Genomic DNA, 17860 nt, shown 5'->3' with positions numbered 1-17860 from the left:
ACTGCTTGCAAATAAGAGCCGATAGGGGACGATGGTTGCAAAAGAGGCACCTGGTGACCAATGAACGACAATTGATCAATGGTCACTATTCTCCCTTCATGCGGAAAACAAACCACATGGAAAAACGAAGAAACAAGAGCTCCCATGACATAAACATAGTCGCGTCCAAGGAGAAGATTGAAATCTAAGGGACTGTGGACTGCCATCACGTCTATATAGACAGTCTTTCCTCCCAAATTAATAGGGAACTTCGGAAGGATCCCTAAGGGTTGATTGCTACCTCTGTTGAAGGCCAACAGATTTTGAGTGACAGGCACAAGCTGTGGGGAAATCAAAGCTTGCCAAGTAGTAGAAGACATGATGCTAATAGATGCACCTTCATCTAATAAAGTGCCATGTACTACCATATTATAGGCTTGAAATGTGATCTGGAAAGGCATATAAGATGGGAGGCGGAATGCAGTCAATTGAATCCAATCAAAATAAGCAACAAAACTACTTGGTGGGGGTATCATATGATTTCCCCCATGATGTACAGGAATAGGGGAAGGACTCTCCTAAACAACCGGGATGGGAGGGTCACTCTTATTCATGAGAATATGAGGAGATGAGAAGAACATGAGCAGTATGATCACCACTCTCTTCGGGAACAGAGTGAAAAACTGAAGGTGGAGCCAAGTCGACATTCTTTTCGACCACTGGTTGGTTGGGAACATACACAAGAGAGTCATGCTCAGGAAGGGTTGGATGGGCAAGAGACGAATCCAAGTCAATCTCTTTACCAATTAGGAGAGGGTTAGAAGAAAGCCTCTGATAACCAACACGAAGTTGGGGTTGAGGAGTTGTAAGGTTTTCCAAAATTTTGGAAGCTTTATCCATAGAAGGACAAAGGTGAAGAAGATGCTCTCCTTCACATAACCTACAAGGGAAATTATTTTTTCCCTTCTTCTTACCATCACTAGCCGAGGGTGTAGCATCGACATGATCTCGAGAGCTCGACGGGGATGGTCAGTTCAGGTTTTGAAACCATACCTCTAAGACTCTAGGAATGTCAGGACAGTCTCGAAGGAGATGGTCACCCTTACATAGCTTGCAAGGGAATTTTACCTTCTGCGAAGGATCAGAATGTTTGTTGACGAGAGGTGAATTTGGTGTAATAGCTACATAGTTGGCCTCTCGCTTATCTGACTTCTTCTTCTTTGTCTTCTTCCTCTTCTTCTTAACCTCCTGGTTACTGGATTTCAAACTTTCACCAAGCGAAGTAGAAGAGGAGGGTGAATAAATGGGAGAAGAAGGTGACGGGTCAACCTTAGAATCATCGTGACGTGATTTGAATGAAGGAGATGGTGGGGTAGGAGTTGGGACACTCGAGACCACCGAGGTCGAAAATAACTAGACAGGTAAACCAATGGTTAACCTAGGGAGGGACAACGTTGCCATATAAGGAGCACCAGCGTTTCCAAAAGAAGGAAAAGGACCAGGATTCCCATCCGAGGGGAATCCTTGACTGGTAGACTCTAGAAATGTTGCCATTGGAATCGACCCTAAAGAATCACTAAGGAAGATAACTTTAACCAGGAATATTTCGTGGGTAGTTAATTTTAAGACACTGAAACAAAACTTTGCCTTTTCATGTTTTAAGAGTCGAGAAAAGGGAAAAAGGTGACTCTAGTCGCTTTCGAAGTTAATGAGCTCAAAAGGACAAGTGCTCGGTGATCTTTTAAATTTAAAGAGTCCATAAAGACCAAAAATGACTACTCAGGGTACTTTAGGCATAAAGGATTACCAGGTAACCGTGAATTGTAGAATAACTCCCGACGAACCGAGAAGTACGGGTAGGCAATCTCCCCGAATGCTGTGTTCGATGTATCACATTTAGAAGGTGGCAGACTCAGATTCCAATGGATAAAGGATCAAAAACCTAGCAGGGTCTCCCTATACACAATGGTACGTGGAGCACAAGTTCATACTAGCACTGTCTAGTGCCAAAGCGAACGAAAACTGCCAGGTTTAAATACGCCAGAACACTTCTCTAGCCTAGACCACTAAATGCGAGCATTAAGTTTCAATGCTTCCTTAGGTTAATTCAATACATTTTAATGGTTGATCTTGAATTAGGTTTCAATTCCAAGGCCCTACCATTGTCATCTGAAAACTCCTATATGCAACTATATGAGAAAAAAGATCTTTGTTCAACGAAAGTTAACACTAATTGAGGGATAGAGAGCACAAAATCAATGCAACAATCAAAGAATGAAACTTTCACTTATGCATGTCCTAAATGCACTTAATCTTCCCTTAACAACAAAAGAAGTTTCATTTCATTTCCAATGCTTATGATGATGCAATTCTAGCTTTTTAATGACACTACTAATATAATATTTTCGCATAAGTAAACTAGAATGATGTTCTTCTTTTCATAAAATGCAAAATGAATCTTTCACATAAAGCACTTTTAATGAAAATTTTCACAATTCCTAACAAACAAGCATCGATCAAAACCAAAACCAAAACATGATAAATGAAACTAAAAGCAACTTCTTCCCTGAATCGAACAAACCAAACACATAAATTCTTCGATCGACAAGCCAAGCAATGTAATCTATGCTTGGAAAGAGAAAAGAGACACTCGAAATAAGAGAACAAATGAGACTCTTTCACTCATTCAATTGAAAATTAAGCAATGAAGATGTTGCGACTGAAAGATGGATTAAACGAAGCATCAAATCAACAACTTGACACAATGAGTAAACAAACAAATGAATGGTAATTAACCTAGATGCCTAGGGTCATAGAAACCATCCAAAAAGCTAAAAAAAAATCAACAATGAAACTTCGAGCCAATCAATCAATCAAAACCAACAAACAAAGCATCCTAGTCACTTCTGGGGGGAAGAAGAGAGTTCAAGGGTCAAGACACATTGGCACTGGAATGGGAGAAATTCTTATTTTTTTTTTAACTTAGAGACTGAAGCAACTACCTAACTAATGACTAGCGCTGATAGGCACGATCGACACGACTGACCAGTACTAGAACTAGCGCTGATGACCTGATTAGTGCAACTGCGTAACTGACAACTAGTGCTGATCGAGGGATTCAAAGAACAAATAAAAAAGGACTTCACATAGGGCCATACTTAACACATCAGAAGGTGGGCTGAACCAATCAAGCACACAAACCAAGCTAAATGAAGCTTTCTAGTCAGGGAGAACACAACCTAAACAAGCTACAAGGCAGAAATCAAGAGAGCAAGACACATTGGTCGAGATCTAGGGTGAACCCTAATCTTCACCTATAGGCATCGGTGCAATTGCCTAATTGACAACAAGCGCCAGAAGGGGGTTGGTGCAACTGACTCTCATCATATCGCACTGATCGGCGCGACTGTCAACGAATTAAGCGCGCTGAGCGAGAATTCAAAGAAAAAAATAAAAAAATAAAAAACTTGGGACCTGAATTTATACTATGAATTTCAAACCTAGAGTAGTAAGCAAAGGAAAGCAAACAAATGAAAGGGAAATGGTGAAACTAGAAAAGTTCACACAAAACAATGAAATTCCAAGCAAACAAATAGAAGGATTGGATCCCCAGGGGAGTCACCAATTTGTGGTGAAGTAAAATTAAGAGTGCAGACACAAACAATTCCTCTAGCTTGATAATGGGTCTAGCCACAACTGATACATTCTATGGAAGATTTCCTTAGGTTAGAACCAATTAAGAAGGCCTACCTCTTAGTACGCTTATCCCGTTTGGTGATGGTCTTGCTTGCTTGCTCCATCTATCTCTTGTTTCCTTCTTCGAACACCTGAAACAAGTAAACAACAACAAACAAAAACCGTGATAATAGATAAATTGTAATTCAACATACTTAACAAGTCAAGAAGAATTAAGCCATAAACATCTGAGATGACACATTATGTAGGAAATCAATCGATAGTTTCATATATATTAAATCAAGAAGAGATTACAACCGTTGTCTTGACATTGATGTTCTCCTCTGACAAAACCAGGGTCCCACACACTTTCGTTAGCATTCCATGGTGGCATCAACAATGATAGTTTTAAGGATCTTCCCTTTAGTCTTCACACTAAACCAAATTTACACTTCTCCCTCACACACAACTAAAGAGCTACAACTATGAATAATTTGTTGATACTCCAAACTTAATTAGCACTAGTACACCAACATTAACGCTAACGCTAGCTTGTGCTTGGGAAAAATGGAGATCTATATAGCATGAATGGATGGGAGATGGTTCCTCTTCTCATGGGAGAAGGTATTATCTCTTGAGGTAGTTCCATCCTTATAGGGGAAAGGATTCCAAATTGACATCCTCGACTCCATCCAGCTCAACCATTTACCAGACTTCTGTTACGAAGCTTCTAGAGCTGGAAGCTTTGGCTCCTTATTTAAAAAACTTTCCAAAAGAGGATCGATGCAACTAAAACAAAGCTCAGTCGCTCCGGTCGACACTAGGGACAATGTTAATCCCTGAATATTGGCGCAAGGAGGACAAGGATCATTAGCGTCGGTCTTGGAAACTGGGAAAAACAGAAGATTTGTGGGAAATGGTGCAAAAGGGAATTGTTCTACTCATGAAGAGGGACACAATGGGAGTTTCTTCATGAAGGGAAAGCATGTATCGTTCACTATAGAGGTCCTCCAGGATCAAGGAACGGGGAGTATAGGGACAGTGACAAAATGTTGTGTAACACATATCAACCATGAAAATCCACATATACGTCAATACATTTACACATGAAATCAAGGGAATTAAGTTCTCATTAGTGAATGCAATGAACCAACCGAAGATGGGACTACCACGTTCTAGCCGACCATAGATTGACTAAACCAAGTATCTCTTAAGAAAATCACCCCCGTGCCATATTCCCAGCATGAATGTGGGACTCATAGAACACATCAAAAACACCAATCAACATGGATGCCACCATAGTTCTCCGCCTACACCGTGAGGAATTTGAGTGCCTCCTAGTCTCTCAGGATTTATCGTGCATCCACATTCTGGTCTAGGGATCTCTAGGCCCTACACTAAGACACACTCTCTAGGCTTTATCGTGAATCCCATCCCAAGACCACTAGACCCAATGGAGAGAAAATCCACCTCTTAGCTTTACCGTATATCTCGCCATTCACCGACAAGGATTCATAAGCCCACCAAGGCACACAATCTGGCTCTACCACAACCCACAGTTCGGTTCAGGGGCTACTAGGCCAGTGGCTTCGTGATCCTCAATCCGGTTTAGGGACCACTTAGACCATGTGTTTGTCAATTTAGAGATCCACCCCACTAAGCTTCGAATCCAATCCGTCCATCCCACATAAACTGAATGAGAGAACCCATATCATCAAAGCTACTAGGAAATGTGAAGGCTAGGATGAAAATATTGTCAAACCTGGCAAAACCCATGCCATGGTAAAAAAGAAACACATGCAATCCCATTCATGCCAACTCTAGCAAGGAAAATACGCATGCAAGTTGATACCTGCAATGAAGCCTGTTGTAGCTACTTGATCCTACCTTTCCCTGCTTAATCTTTGCTTTCTCTTGCCTTCTTTTCCTTTCTTGCTCCAATGCCAAAGTGCTCCAAGAAACTCTAAGTTTCCAAGAGTGAGTGAGAGAGAGAGAGAGAGAATAATGGGAGAGATCCAAAAATGAACTGATCAAGCCTTACTAACTGATCCTAAGAAGCTCTTTATCAATGAGGCCTCTATTTTCTTCATTTTCCATTATTTTCCTTCATTTTCCTCCTCACATTCAACCTGTGACCTTTCACCTTCCTTTCTCCTAATTTCAGTTATTTTCATAAATAATGTGCCAAACATGCCATTTTTCCTTTCCAAAGCCTTAGCCATAAACAACCAAATGAACACCCCCCTAGGATGTCTTGCCCAACATTCAAGTTGGAATATGTGTCCCATCAACCATGGTCTTATATATATATTTTTACATGAAATTTTCACCAAGGCTATTACAGAACCCTCCCCCTTTGGGGGAACATCGTCCTCGGTGTTCAATGACACCTATAACCAACAAGACTGCTAAAAATAAAACATACTGCCCATGGAGCTTATGTTGGGTTGTGTTATATTCTTTCCACGTAGTTAACAAGGGGTTTGAGGGGCACCCATAACCCCACTTTATGGGGTCCGGGGCAGTGCCCCGGAAAATTTTGGTTTGGACCCTATGTTAGGTTGGGCGGACCCACCTATGGTTTTGTGCATGATTTTCACATATGTTTTTTGGACGCGATTGTTTTCGGTCCATGGTATTGGATGCTTCGGCATGTATAAATATGTATTATAACATTGAAAGGAACATAATGAAAAATCAAGTTGGTAGTCCCGGTTTTGGGATCCAGGGGAAAATCTCTGTGTATATGTGTTTTATGTGTTCTGATCTCGCATTATTTATTTTCTGTGTTTTAGAATTCATATGTAGGTAATTTTTGTACGGGGTTAAAACCTACATTTGGTATCAGAGCAGTTTGGCTTCAAGGGGATGCCTTTGTTGCTGAGGGGTTTCGCTCGGGCCTGTGGTAGACCCTGTTCAGTGGGAGATCTGCGAGATCGGTTTTGGTGGTCAAAGAAGATGGCGAGCAGTGGAAAGATAGAGATCGAGAAATTTAATGGTCAGAGTTTTGAGTTGTGGAAACTCAAGATGGAGGATCTATTGGTGGATAAAGATCAGTGGATCGCGGTAGATCCAGGTACTAAACCAATGAGAGTGTCCGATGAAGAATGGAAGAAGTTGGATCGGAAGGCAAAGAGCACAATACGATTGTGTGTCTCAGATTCAGTATTGTTGAATGTATCAGGGGAAGCCACGACAAAGTCTTTGTAGGACAAGTTAGGGACTTTGTACCAATCTAAGTCGCTAGTGAATACATTGTTCCTGCGGAAAAAACTGTATAACCTGAGGATGAAAGAAGGAGACTTGGTGATAGAGCATCTAAATGCATTTAATACTATGGTAAGTCAGTTAGCATCCGTTGATATTAAAATTTCTGATGAAGATAAGTGCATTAGTTTGTTGTGTTCTCTACCAGATTCATGGGATAGTCTGGTTATTGCAATAGGTAGCAATGCAACTGCCTTGCAGTTTGACGAAATAGTCTCAGCCTTGCTGACGGAGGAGATGAGATGAAAAAATATGGAGAGCCAGAATGGTGATGCCTTGTCTATATGAGGACGGTCCCAGAACAGAAACAAAAATAAGTCATCAAGTGGGAGAGCTAAATCTAGAGGGAGATCTAAATCTCCAGGAAAACCTGTAAAGGTGGTGTGTTGGAAATGCAGAAAGGAAGGGCACTACAAAAGGGACTGTAAATCTAAAGTTCCTGACAAAGGAAAGGGATCTGATGAGGCTCCTTCCGCAGAGGTGAAAACCACCTCAGATGAAGGTGGGGATGTGTACTTGGCTTCTTCAAGTACACTTGTAGATCACGAAGCATGGTTGATTGACTCAGGTGCATCCTTTCACTTCACTCCCCATAGAGAATGGTTCTGTGAGTATGAGAAATATGATGGTGGTGATGTCTTCTTAGGGGATGACAGGAAGGCTAGAATCGTCGGTCGCGGAAAAGTAAAGTTGAAATTGCAAGGTGGAAGGGTTAGAACGCTTCCAGGTGTTCTACATATTCCTACATTAGACAAAAATCTAATTTCTGTTAGCAAGCTGGATGATGCAGGTGTAAAAACAGTGTTCGAGAAGGATACCTGCAAGATGGTTCGGGGAGCAAGAAGACAAAAAGGTGTTGCTGTAGATGCATTAACAAAATCTATGAGCTCTGAGAAGTTCTCTTGGTGTAGAGAGACAATGGGCATTTCAGGGCTGGAAAAATGACTAAGCTCTCTTGTGGCCCCCTGTGGAAAGAAAACAAAAAGTGGGAGAATGTTGGGCTGTGTTATATTCTTTCCACGTAGTTAACAGGGGGTTTTAGGGGCACCCGTAACCCCACTTTATGGGGTTTGGGGCAGCGCCCCGAAAAATTTTGGTTTGGACCTGTTGTGGCCACCAACAACCCCCCTCTTTATTTAGTATTAGCACTAACACTAGGTAAGAGGGGACCCTTATAAAAAATTCAAAAAATCAATTAAGGCTCATGTATTTTACTCCTTAAGAAACATCGCATCGCGCAAAGAATGATAGGACATTTCCTTATGAGTAAAAATGATAAACTGCGAGATTGCGACGCGAACTCTATCGCATCGCATGAATTAATAAACACTCACATTTGAAAACCTTAAAAAAAAATTGCCGATATGCGATATCGCATATCGCAAAATTGCAGGAAAGACACATAACGATTATAACGATACTGCGACCCGCGATACTGCGATACCGCGATCCGCGATCTTGCGATATCGTGATCAAGCAACCTTGCGATAACACAACAATTAAATTGCGATAATGCGATTGCGATAATGCGATAACGCGATGCAAATCGCAGAAACATTCCATCGCAAATTTCCCTGGCTCAATATTCAAGAAAAAGTTTTCCATAAACCAAGAACTGGATACGCACTTTAAAAATAATTAATGAATTATATGCCAGTTGTTAAGAAATATGGTTTTGTGTTGTTCGAAGAGTCAGTTCATGTCAGGTGGCATGTTTTTGTACATCCATAGAGTTTAAAGCTTTCCTGTCGATTTTTATTGTCATTACTCTTTCCTCACTTGTGAACTGCAGGAACGAAAAACGAAAGATACACAAAGCAATGTGCAGGAAGCTATGAGGAAAAAGGGTAAAACTCCAATGTTCAAAGACAGAGAAAAGACGCCCGCATGCAACAGAGCCGCAGATTCACAAGAACGCTGCTGAGCCATCCATTACAGATCTTTCATTCACAGCCATGATTGAATGAGTAATTGAACGATGCTGATATCAACAGGCGGTTTAACGCTCAAGGTCAAGAGCTCACGAAAGCAGTATTTTTACAAATTTTGAAGCTTATACCCGGTGAAGAAAAAGGCGCTAAAGGCGAAAAATGCATCAGAGAAGCCCGGATCAAAGAACGGAGGTAGTTTCCGATGCACGATCGCTGAGAAAATTGTTCGAGAAGCAAAGCCTCTAACTGCTCAGTCACTTGTAAGCCCGAAAAATGCAAGAAAGCAATGGTAAAGAACAAACTGGAAATAGAAAGCTAGAGAAAAAGGCAGAAGCAATTCAAGGGTTAACCAAGTTGAACTTGGATTATTACTGGGCATACGCAGTAATTCCACATAGCCAGAGGATGACTCTCGAGTATATCATTGATGTTGCTGAAAATATGGTGCCAGCTCTTACCATTTCTGTTTGCTTAGCTCAACCAAAAGCGGAAGACAGTCAGCCGACTCTACCCAGGCAAATACTGAATGCTTGCAACATTAAGGAGAAAATGCAGAAATAGTTAGATATTAAATTTAATTTTTAGAAATAGTTTTCCTTAGAAAAAGGGTGGTCATTTAAACCATATCTTGAATCTGTGTAATTAAGTTATTTAGTTAGTAGTATTTAAACCCTTCTCATGCATTTAGAGAAGGGTCCAGAAATTTATCAAAAACTTGTCCTCAGAACATGCACTTTTGCACCCTCAGAGGAGGTTTTGGTGAATGAATGGATCAAGATTTGTTGATGTTTGCATTTGATATCTGCTACTGATGTTGCACTTCTGTACTCTTAGTGGATGTTAGAGCAAGGAGAGATAAATCATTGTCGCTTGAAGCTTATGAGTAGGACTAGTCATAAATGGTACTTTTATCTCTTGACCATTTCTGCTTATATGTTAAAGTGATATACAGTTTTTAGTTGTTTATGTATTATTGCATGAATGCCTGATTTATCATTTGGCACTTCTGTACGGTGATAACTATTTATTTATGCTTAATGTATGAATATCTCATTATGCGATATGTTTTTCACAACTGTTTCGTATAACTTTTTATGCGAAGTGGTTCATCTTTATTGATTTCCTTTCTTATAATCGCTGAATGATCTTTATTACCAGTTGTTATTTGAAATCTCTTTAGATCGCATAATAGAAGAATTACATCCCGGGTTAGTATAGACTTAGATGTTACTGCTTATTAGATTACAATAGCATAAAATTAGATTAAAGTTTGAATTAGAATATCTTAAATAGGAACTGTTAGATCAGCAACATCGAATTCTACACACACACACTCATAGATTGGGAAACTGGTCCCATTATCCCCAGTCGGACCCGCTATACCAAACGGATAAGGAGTTGCCAACCAAGGTCCGGACCGGGCGGGTATCCCCCTTGTTGTCGACCCGATTTTCGGGGCTTCAACATATTTGGCGCTAGAAGGAGGGCCTGAACTATGAATGGCAAGTAAATCTAAATCTGAATACCATTCTGAGAGTAAATTGCCCTCACCATCTCCCCCGACTTCTCCATTACACTTAAATCCAGAGTTAGAAGTCGCTCGAGTATCAACCGCTGCTACGCACCCTGACATTTCAGAACAATCTACCGTTGAACTTCCTGAAGTCGAATCTCTGATTCACAAACTTCAGCGATTTTCCATTTCTCCTCAAAGGTCTGATAAATCTCAAGGCAGCGTGACTTCGCAGTATAACCCTGCTCATCCCCTGACCAGGCTAAAGAGTGAAAAGTTTGGCATTCAGCCAACCGAATTACCTCTTCCCACCAGGAAAAGAGCGAGGAAATCACCTAAAGAGTCCGACAGCGAGACTCTTTCGTCAACATCGTCCATCTCAACTTCTTCACCGCGAAGTCAACCATCCACTCCACCACTCCAGATCATCGTCCATCCGTCGACTGGAACCCCCACAACCCCTCTTCAATCATCTCTAATTGTAGTATCCTCATCCTCCCAGCCACAGGGATCATCTTCTGCACTTTCCTCTGTTAGCAGTTCAACAATGGCCCAATCTCCATGGAATAACCCTGGGGCAGTCTTAATGCCTGCACCCTTGAGTCAAATATCGGCCCATCCTGAGAAATGGCTGCCTAAATTTAATCCCGAGGCAGGGATGCTAGCAGAAGAGCACATAAACAACTTCATGCTTTCCATTAATCTCAATGGGGTTACTAATGAAGATGTTGTTGTTCGGCTTTTTCCTTATACTCTGCAAGGAACAACCGGGTCATGGTATTTTTCATTACCCTCTGGATCCATCACAAGTTGGGACATCTTCCAGGAGCAATTCCTGACCAAGTTTGGTGATGACAGGTCTACGGCAACGTTAATCAATGACCTATCCAACCTTAGAGCCGAAACTAGAGAGCCTATCAAGGATTTCAATTTACATTTTATAAAATTTTCAACAAAATTCCTACTGCTTCCCAGCCCAACGAAGAAGTACGATGTGAATGGTATATCACCGCTCTACCATCGAACATAGCAATCTTCATGGACAGGGCCAATAAAACAACCTTAGCCGATAACATGAAAGAAGCAATAGCAGTAGAGAAACGAATAATAGCTCTGGAAAAGAAATCCGCGATAGAGGAACATAAACCCAAAAAGGTCACCTTCAAGGAAGACTCTAAGAAGAAACAAGCAAAAGATCCATTCGATTTGGAAGGATTGTAGAAAGTTCTAAAGACCATGTCCAATGAAATGGTCGACATCAAAAAGCAAGTAGCAGAAACTTCTTCAAAAAAGCCCTATAGAGCTTTTAAAAGAGGTCCTTCAACGGATTCAAAGCCACCCAATGCCATTTCAAATGCTGAATCCAAGGAAGAGGAAGAGGAAATTGCCACTGAAGGGCAAACTGATGACAAAGAAGTTGTGGAATTACAAGGAATGTGGGATTTCATCCTCCCACAAGAAGAAGATCAAGAAGTATTCCCAGTTAGCACACGAAGCAAAAATCAGCTTGATCCTCCCCAGACTACCCCTAAGCCGAAGAGCGCAAGCTCTGCAATAAAGGATAAAGTCGCAACAAAGAAAACGACATCTAAAGCGACTCAAACCAGCCCAGTCCAAACAGATGAAACAACTCCATCTAAAACACTGATAGTGTCGGATGAAATGGAGTACAATATTATAGAAGACATGAAAAAGACTAGGGCCAACATCACCCTTTACGAACTGAGCAAGTTAAAGCATCAACATAAGATAATGATGAAAGAATTACATGCCGTGCCAGTTGCACCTTTGCCTGCCGCTGTACTTTCTCAAGCTTCCCATAACATGGGAAGACCTCCAACTAACGCGATCAATAAGATTGATCCAAATGACATCGCCCTAATTGGAGGAAGATCAAGATCTCACACTCCCCTGTTTCTCCTTACTTATGAAATCTTCAATAAAAATGTGCACAATTGTTTGGTAGATTTTGGTGCTTCATCGAATATTTTACCCAAATCCGTATGTGCCAAGTTAAACGTTCAACCACAGAAATCTGAAGTGCGCATAGTTCAGCTAGATCGATCTCAAGTCGAAGTGATTGGCGAACTAAATCAAATAACCATAAGGTTGTCATCCAACCCAAAGGTATGTCAAGTTATTGGAATTCTAGTTGCTGACATTCCTGAATTCCATGGCTTAATTCTTAGCAGGGATTGGTCAGAAAAACTTCATGGATACTTCGAAACCGACTGGTCGCACATGTGGCTGCCCTACAATGGTAAACCGAATCAAATAAAAGTTGAACGAGAGTTACATCAGAAGTACATAGTAACGGAGCTAGAGGGGGAGAATGAACCAGTAGCGTATAACAGCAGCATTATTGGCAATTACTCGGTAGATTCTTTCCTCGGCAATTTCAATGCTCATGCGTCACCCTATTTAGAACACTCTGTTTTGTCCCATGTCAAAAAAATTTCTCGAACTGATAGTTCGAAATGTATCAATTTTTTAAATAAACCTGTAAATAAATCTTTGTTTTGGAAATTATTTTTTGATGGTTCTAGATCTAACGAAGGAGCAGGAGCAGGATGTGTTCTGATTAGTCCAGAAGGAGATAAAATCATGCTCACATGTAGACTCGAATTCGATTGCACAAACAATACAACAGAATATGAGGCTTTGGTCCAAGGCTTGTACAAAGCAATCGGGTTAGACGTCAAGTATCTTCAAGTTTTCAGAGACTCTGAGATTGTGGTTAAACAGGTACGTAACACTATACATTACTTATCGGGTCATTTGAAACATTATCAATCCTTAGTTCAAGATCTGACTGAGCATTTCATAGCGTTTAATATCTCTTCAATCCCCAGACTCCAAAACGCAAGTGCAGACCTTTTGGCTAGCGTAGCTTCTAAGCTTATTCCTTCCGAAGATTTTAGTCCAGATAGATTCTCAATAGAATTAATCTTTAGACCATCCATTCCTGATAACATCACAAATTGGAGAGTATTCAATGATGATCCTGATATTATAAATTTCCTCACATCTGAAGGATCCTACTCCAATCAAATAATTGACGAAGACCAACATGATCGACAATTGCAACAAGATAGCACTAACAATGTTATACCTAAGTCGGTGGTCAAGTTAGAAGACTTGTACGATTTGAAAGATCGGTTTAAGAGGTCTACCAATTCAAAACTCCAAAGTTCAACCTTGAACTACGAATTAGTAAACCTAGGGACCGATGCTAAAACACAAAACATTAATCTAGGCCTCGGCCTAGCCCCTGAAGAAAAACTAGCGTATATTCGTCTTTTGAGACAATATAAAAATGTTTTTGGTTGGAATTATGATGAGCTCAAAACATACGACACTTCCATCATCCAACATACTATTCCCATGATCGATAATGAAAAACCTGTCCAACAAAAGTTGAGAAAGATCCACCCCAATTTAGAAAATTAGATAAAAACTGAGCTCAATAAGTTATTGAAAGCCAGAATAATCTTTCCCGTCAGAAATTCTAAATGGGTCTCTAATATGGTACCTGTTAGAAAGAAAAACGGAGATATTAGGATTTGCATTGACTTTCGAAACCTTAACAAAGCTTGTCAAAAAGATAATTTTCCTTTTACCACCTATGGAACAGATACTGCAGGCAGTGGCGGGCTCAGAATTAATGTCTTTCTTGGATGGATTTTTAGGATACAATCAAGTGTTGGTACATCATGATGATCAATTGAAAACCACATTCAGAAGTAAATGGGGCACATACGCATATCGAAAAATGCCATTTGGGTTTATTAATGTTGGTGCCACATTTCAGAGAGCCATGGACATCGCATTCAAAGGTTTAGTCAATAAATCTGTAGTAATTTATTTGGATGATATAACAGTGTATTCGAAGAAATGAAGCGACCATCTCAAAGACTTGAAACAAATCTTTCAACGGTGTTTAAGGTATGGAATTTCACTTAACCCAAAGAAATATTTTTTCGCACTAAGTGAAGGGAAACTTCTAGGATTCATAGTGTTAAAATCCGGTATTCACATTGATCCCGACAGAATCGAAGAAATTTCTGAAATATCCTTACCTCACAACAAAAAAGCCATGCAATCTTTCCTTGGTTAGATCAACTTTGTAAAGAGATTCGTTCCAGATTTTTCACGAATCGTGTCTCCTTTGCAAAGCATGATTAAAAAGAACTCAAATTTTATATGGGGCCAAGATGAACATGAAGCATTCAACCTGATCAAACAAGCTATTATTAATGCTCCATCGTTAGCAACTCCGAATTTTTCAAAGCCTTTTATTTTATACACATTTGCCTCAGATAAGTCATATGCTGCGATACTAACTCAAGCAAATCAAGAAAAAGCGGAAGCTCCAATTGTGTTTTTTAGTTCAAATTTACAGGGTGCTGAATTAAATTATTCAGACGTGGAAAAACATGCTTATGCTGTTTTCAAAGCTGTCAAATACTTCAAAGCTTTCTTACTCAAAACCCATACTTAAATTATAGTACCGTTTCCAGCGGTAAGGAATCTTCTAGTACAGAAGGATGTGGGTGAGAAAAGGGCCAATTGGGTTACTGCCTTACAGGAATATGACATTGAGATCAAACCAGCAAACATTGTAAGAGGTCAAGGCTTCTGCAAAATGCTGGCTGGAGCATCGCAAATTTATGAAATTCCATCTGAAGAGGTACAAATGTGCGAGGTAAGCCTAAACGATGCAGAGTCATTATACACTGATATCATTTATTATCTTAAGAACGGGTATGCTCCTTCACACCTCGATCATACTAAGAAAAGAGCTCTAAGGTTGAAAGCCAAACAATATCAGCTCATAAATGATATTCTTTTTAGAAAAAATTATGATTCTGTTCTTCTTAGGTGTCTTGAGAAATCTGAAGCTGAAAAAGTTTTGCAGGAACTCCACGATGGGCCGGCAGGCGGACACTATGCTGGAGATGCTACTGCACATAAAATCTTGCGCGCAGGATATTACTGGCCCACGTTATTTAAAGACTCGCACAGTTACGTGAGGAGATGTCAAGTCTGCCAAACTACTGCTGGAAGACAAAAGAAGCCATCCTTGCCACTACAGCCGGTAAACATCGAGCAACCTTTCAGTCAGTGGGGATTGGACATAATAGGTGAGATCGTTCCTCACTCTTCTAAGCAGCATAGATACATCCTCACAGCAACATATTATTTTACTAAGTGGGTAGAAGCAGTTCCACTCAAGACAACTAATTCTGAAAATATCATTGAGTTCATAGATCAATTTATAATCACCAGGTTTGGATTTCCATCCGCTTTAATGTTTGATAATGCATCATACTTTTCTGGAAATGCAATGACTGAATTCGCACTTAAAAGAGGATTCAAACTTAAATATTCGGCCAATTACTACCCACAAGGCAATGGGTTAGCTGAGTCAACAAATAAAAACCTAATCAGGATTATTAAAAGAACAGTTGACCAAAATCATAAGAATTGGCACAAGGCTTTGATATATGCTTTATGGGCAGACCGAATAATGCAAAAAGCTTCTATCGGCACTTCTCCCTTTAATTTAGTTTATGGGAAAGAAGTGGTTCTTCCGACTCACTTAGCAATTCCCTCTTTGTCTTTAGTTCAATACATTGATGAAGTACCCACTTCCTCCTTACAGCTGAGACAAATGGAAATAATTAAATTAGAAGAACAACGAGAACAGGCTAGGAAAATGCATGCTCATCATCAAGCACTAGTAAAATCCTCTTTTGATTCAAACATAATGACCAGAAAAGATTTTCAGATGGGAGATTTAGTTTTAAAGTGGGACAAGGCTCATGAAGAAAAGGGAAAACATAGAAAATTTCAAAGAATGTGGCTTGGTCCTTTTCAAATTGTAGAAGTCATAGGTCCATCAACATTTGTGTTACAGGATTTAGCAGGTAAGAGGGATCCTTTGCCTATTAATGGACAAATTCTCAAGAAATATTTTCCATAGAAGATTATTCTTCTATTTTTGTAGAATAGTTGTTTTTCTTTTTTTCATAATAAAACCAGTTGTGAGTGGTTACATTAGGCATTTACGAAAAAGACACCAATTCTCTTTCAGATTTTGAACTTTTCGCTTGTATAAATAGCAAATCTTTTGGAAAACTGATCTTTATTATTGATAGATACAGTTAAAAACTCTAGCCTAGATATGATACTAGTTTCAACTTCAAAAATTTTGATGAAAACAACCTTTAGTGAAGAAATTGTTTTATCTCAGTACAATGAAAGGTATCAATAACAAAATAAAGATTCTCTGTAGAACAGCTGTTTCCAAAAACTCTATTATTGTCGTCCAGAGCTATCTTAAGGAAACAATGACTTCCTCCCTACTAAGGAAATCACAACTTTCAGAGGAACAACCCAAGGATACACTTTATTTTGAAGAATATGAGGTCTCATCACGAGCCGGCTTATCATTATCACAAATATTATAACTTGCTGACTTTGCCAATACTGTACACCACAACAGGGCAATGACTCAAGATTGTTGCAATCAAAATACAAGGGGTCTCATCACGAGCCAGCTTGTTCAGCAAAGTTATAAATCAAGTGAATGACTGTGTCATAATTTGGCTACCAAACCAAGACATTGTTCTTTAAGAATAAAAAGAAAATCAAAATAATAAGTGTGGATATCGAATTTCTTTGAAAGTTGTAGGCTGCCTTAATTAGGATACAAGGTCATTGCTGGGTAACAGGTAACCCTGTCGAGGCTATAAACGCCTGCTGGCAGCAGAGGCTCTACCTACGACAAATGAGCATATTTAAAACTGGTTTACAGAGGAGACTTTGTTTTATCTTTACAAGACCAAGTAATGGCTGATGTAAATACAAGGACTAGCCTGAGGAAGCAAATAATCAAAGAGGAAAATGGTTGAAACAAAATATCATTGATAGGTTAGAGCATAATTTACTTTATCTTTCCATAATAAAGTTTAATTTTCTGAAATTTTTTATGTTTTGGAAGTTTATAAAATTCAATAGAAAAGCAGAGATAACTGGTTCTTCCAAGTGAATCGCCAATTGTTGTGGCCACCAACAACCCCCCTCTTTATTTAGTATTAGCACTAACACTCATGAGCTCTGGAGTGGTAGCACTCCTTCAGTAAAGCACTTCAAAATCTTTGGGAGCAAATGCTATATCAAGAATACTGATGAGCAGCTTGGCAAACTTGAACCTAGAGCAGATGAAGGCATTCTTCTTGGTTACTCTCCACATAGCAAAGCATACAAATGCTACAATAAAAGACTTGGCAGAATTGTTGACAGCATTGATGTTGTGGTTGATGAGAAGGGATACATTCCTAGGCAAGTACATCATGAAGACATCGAAGAAGATGAAGGCTACCCCCAACGACAGAATGATGAAGAAGAAGAACCTCAAGAAGAACCAGAGGAGCAAACAAGAATAGAAGAAAAGACTCCATCCAGATATGTTCAGAAGAACCATCCAGAA

Source organism: Pinus tabuliformis, chromosome 4_1 (assembly GCF_031772625.1).
Source record: "Pinus tabuliformis cultivar Carrire ecotype Pingquan chromosome 4_1, CPIR1, whole genome shotgun sequence".
In the NCBI taxonomy this organism is placed as follows: Eukaryota; Viridiplantae; Streptophyta; class Pinopsida; order Pinales; family Pinaceae; genus Pinus; species Pinus tabuliformis.
The sequence above is the reverse complement of the archived record's forward strand: the minus strand, read 5'-3'. Positions refer to the sequence as shown.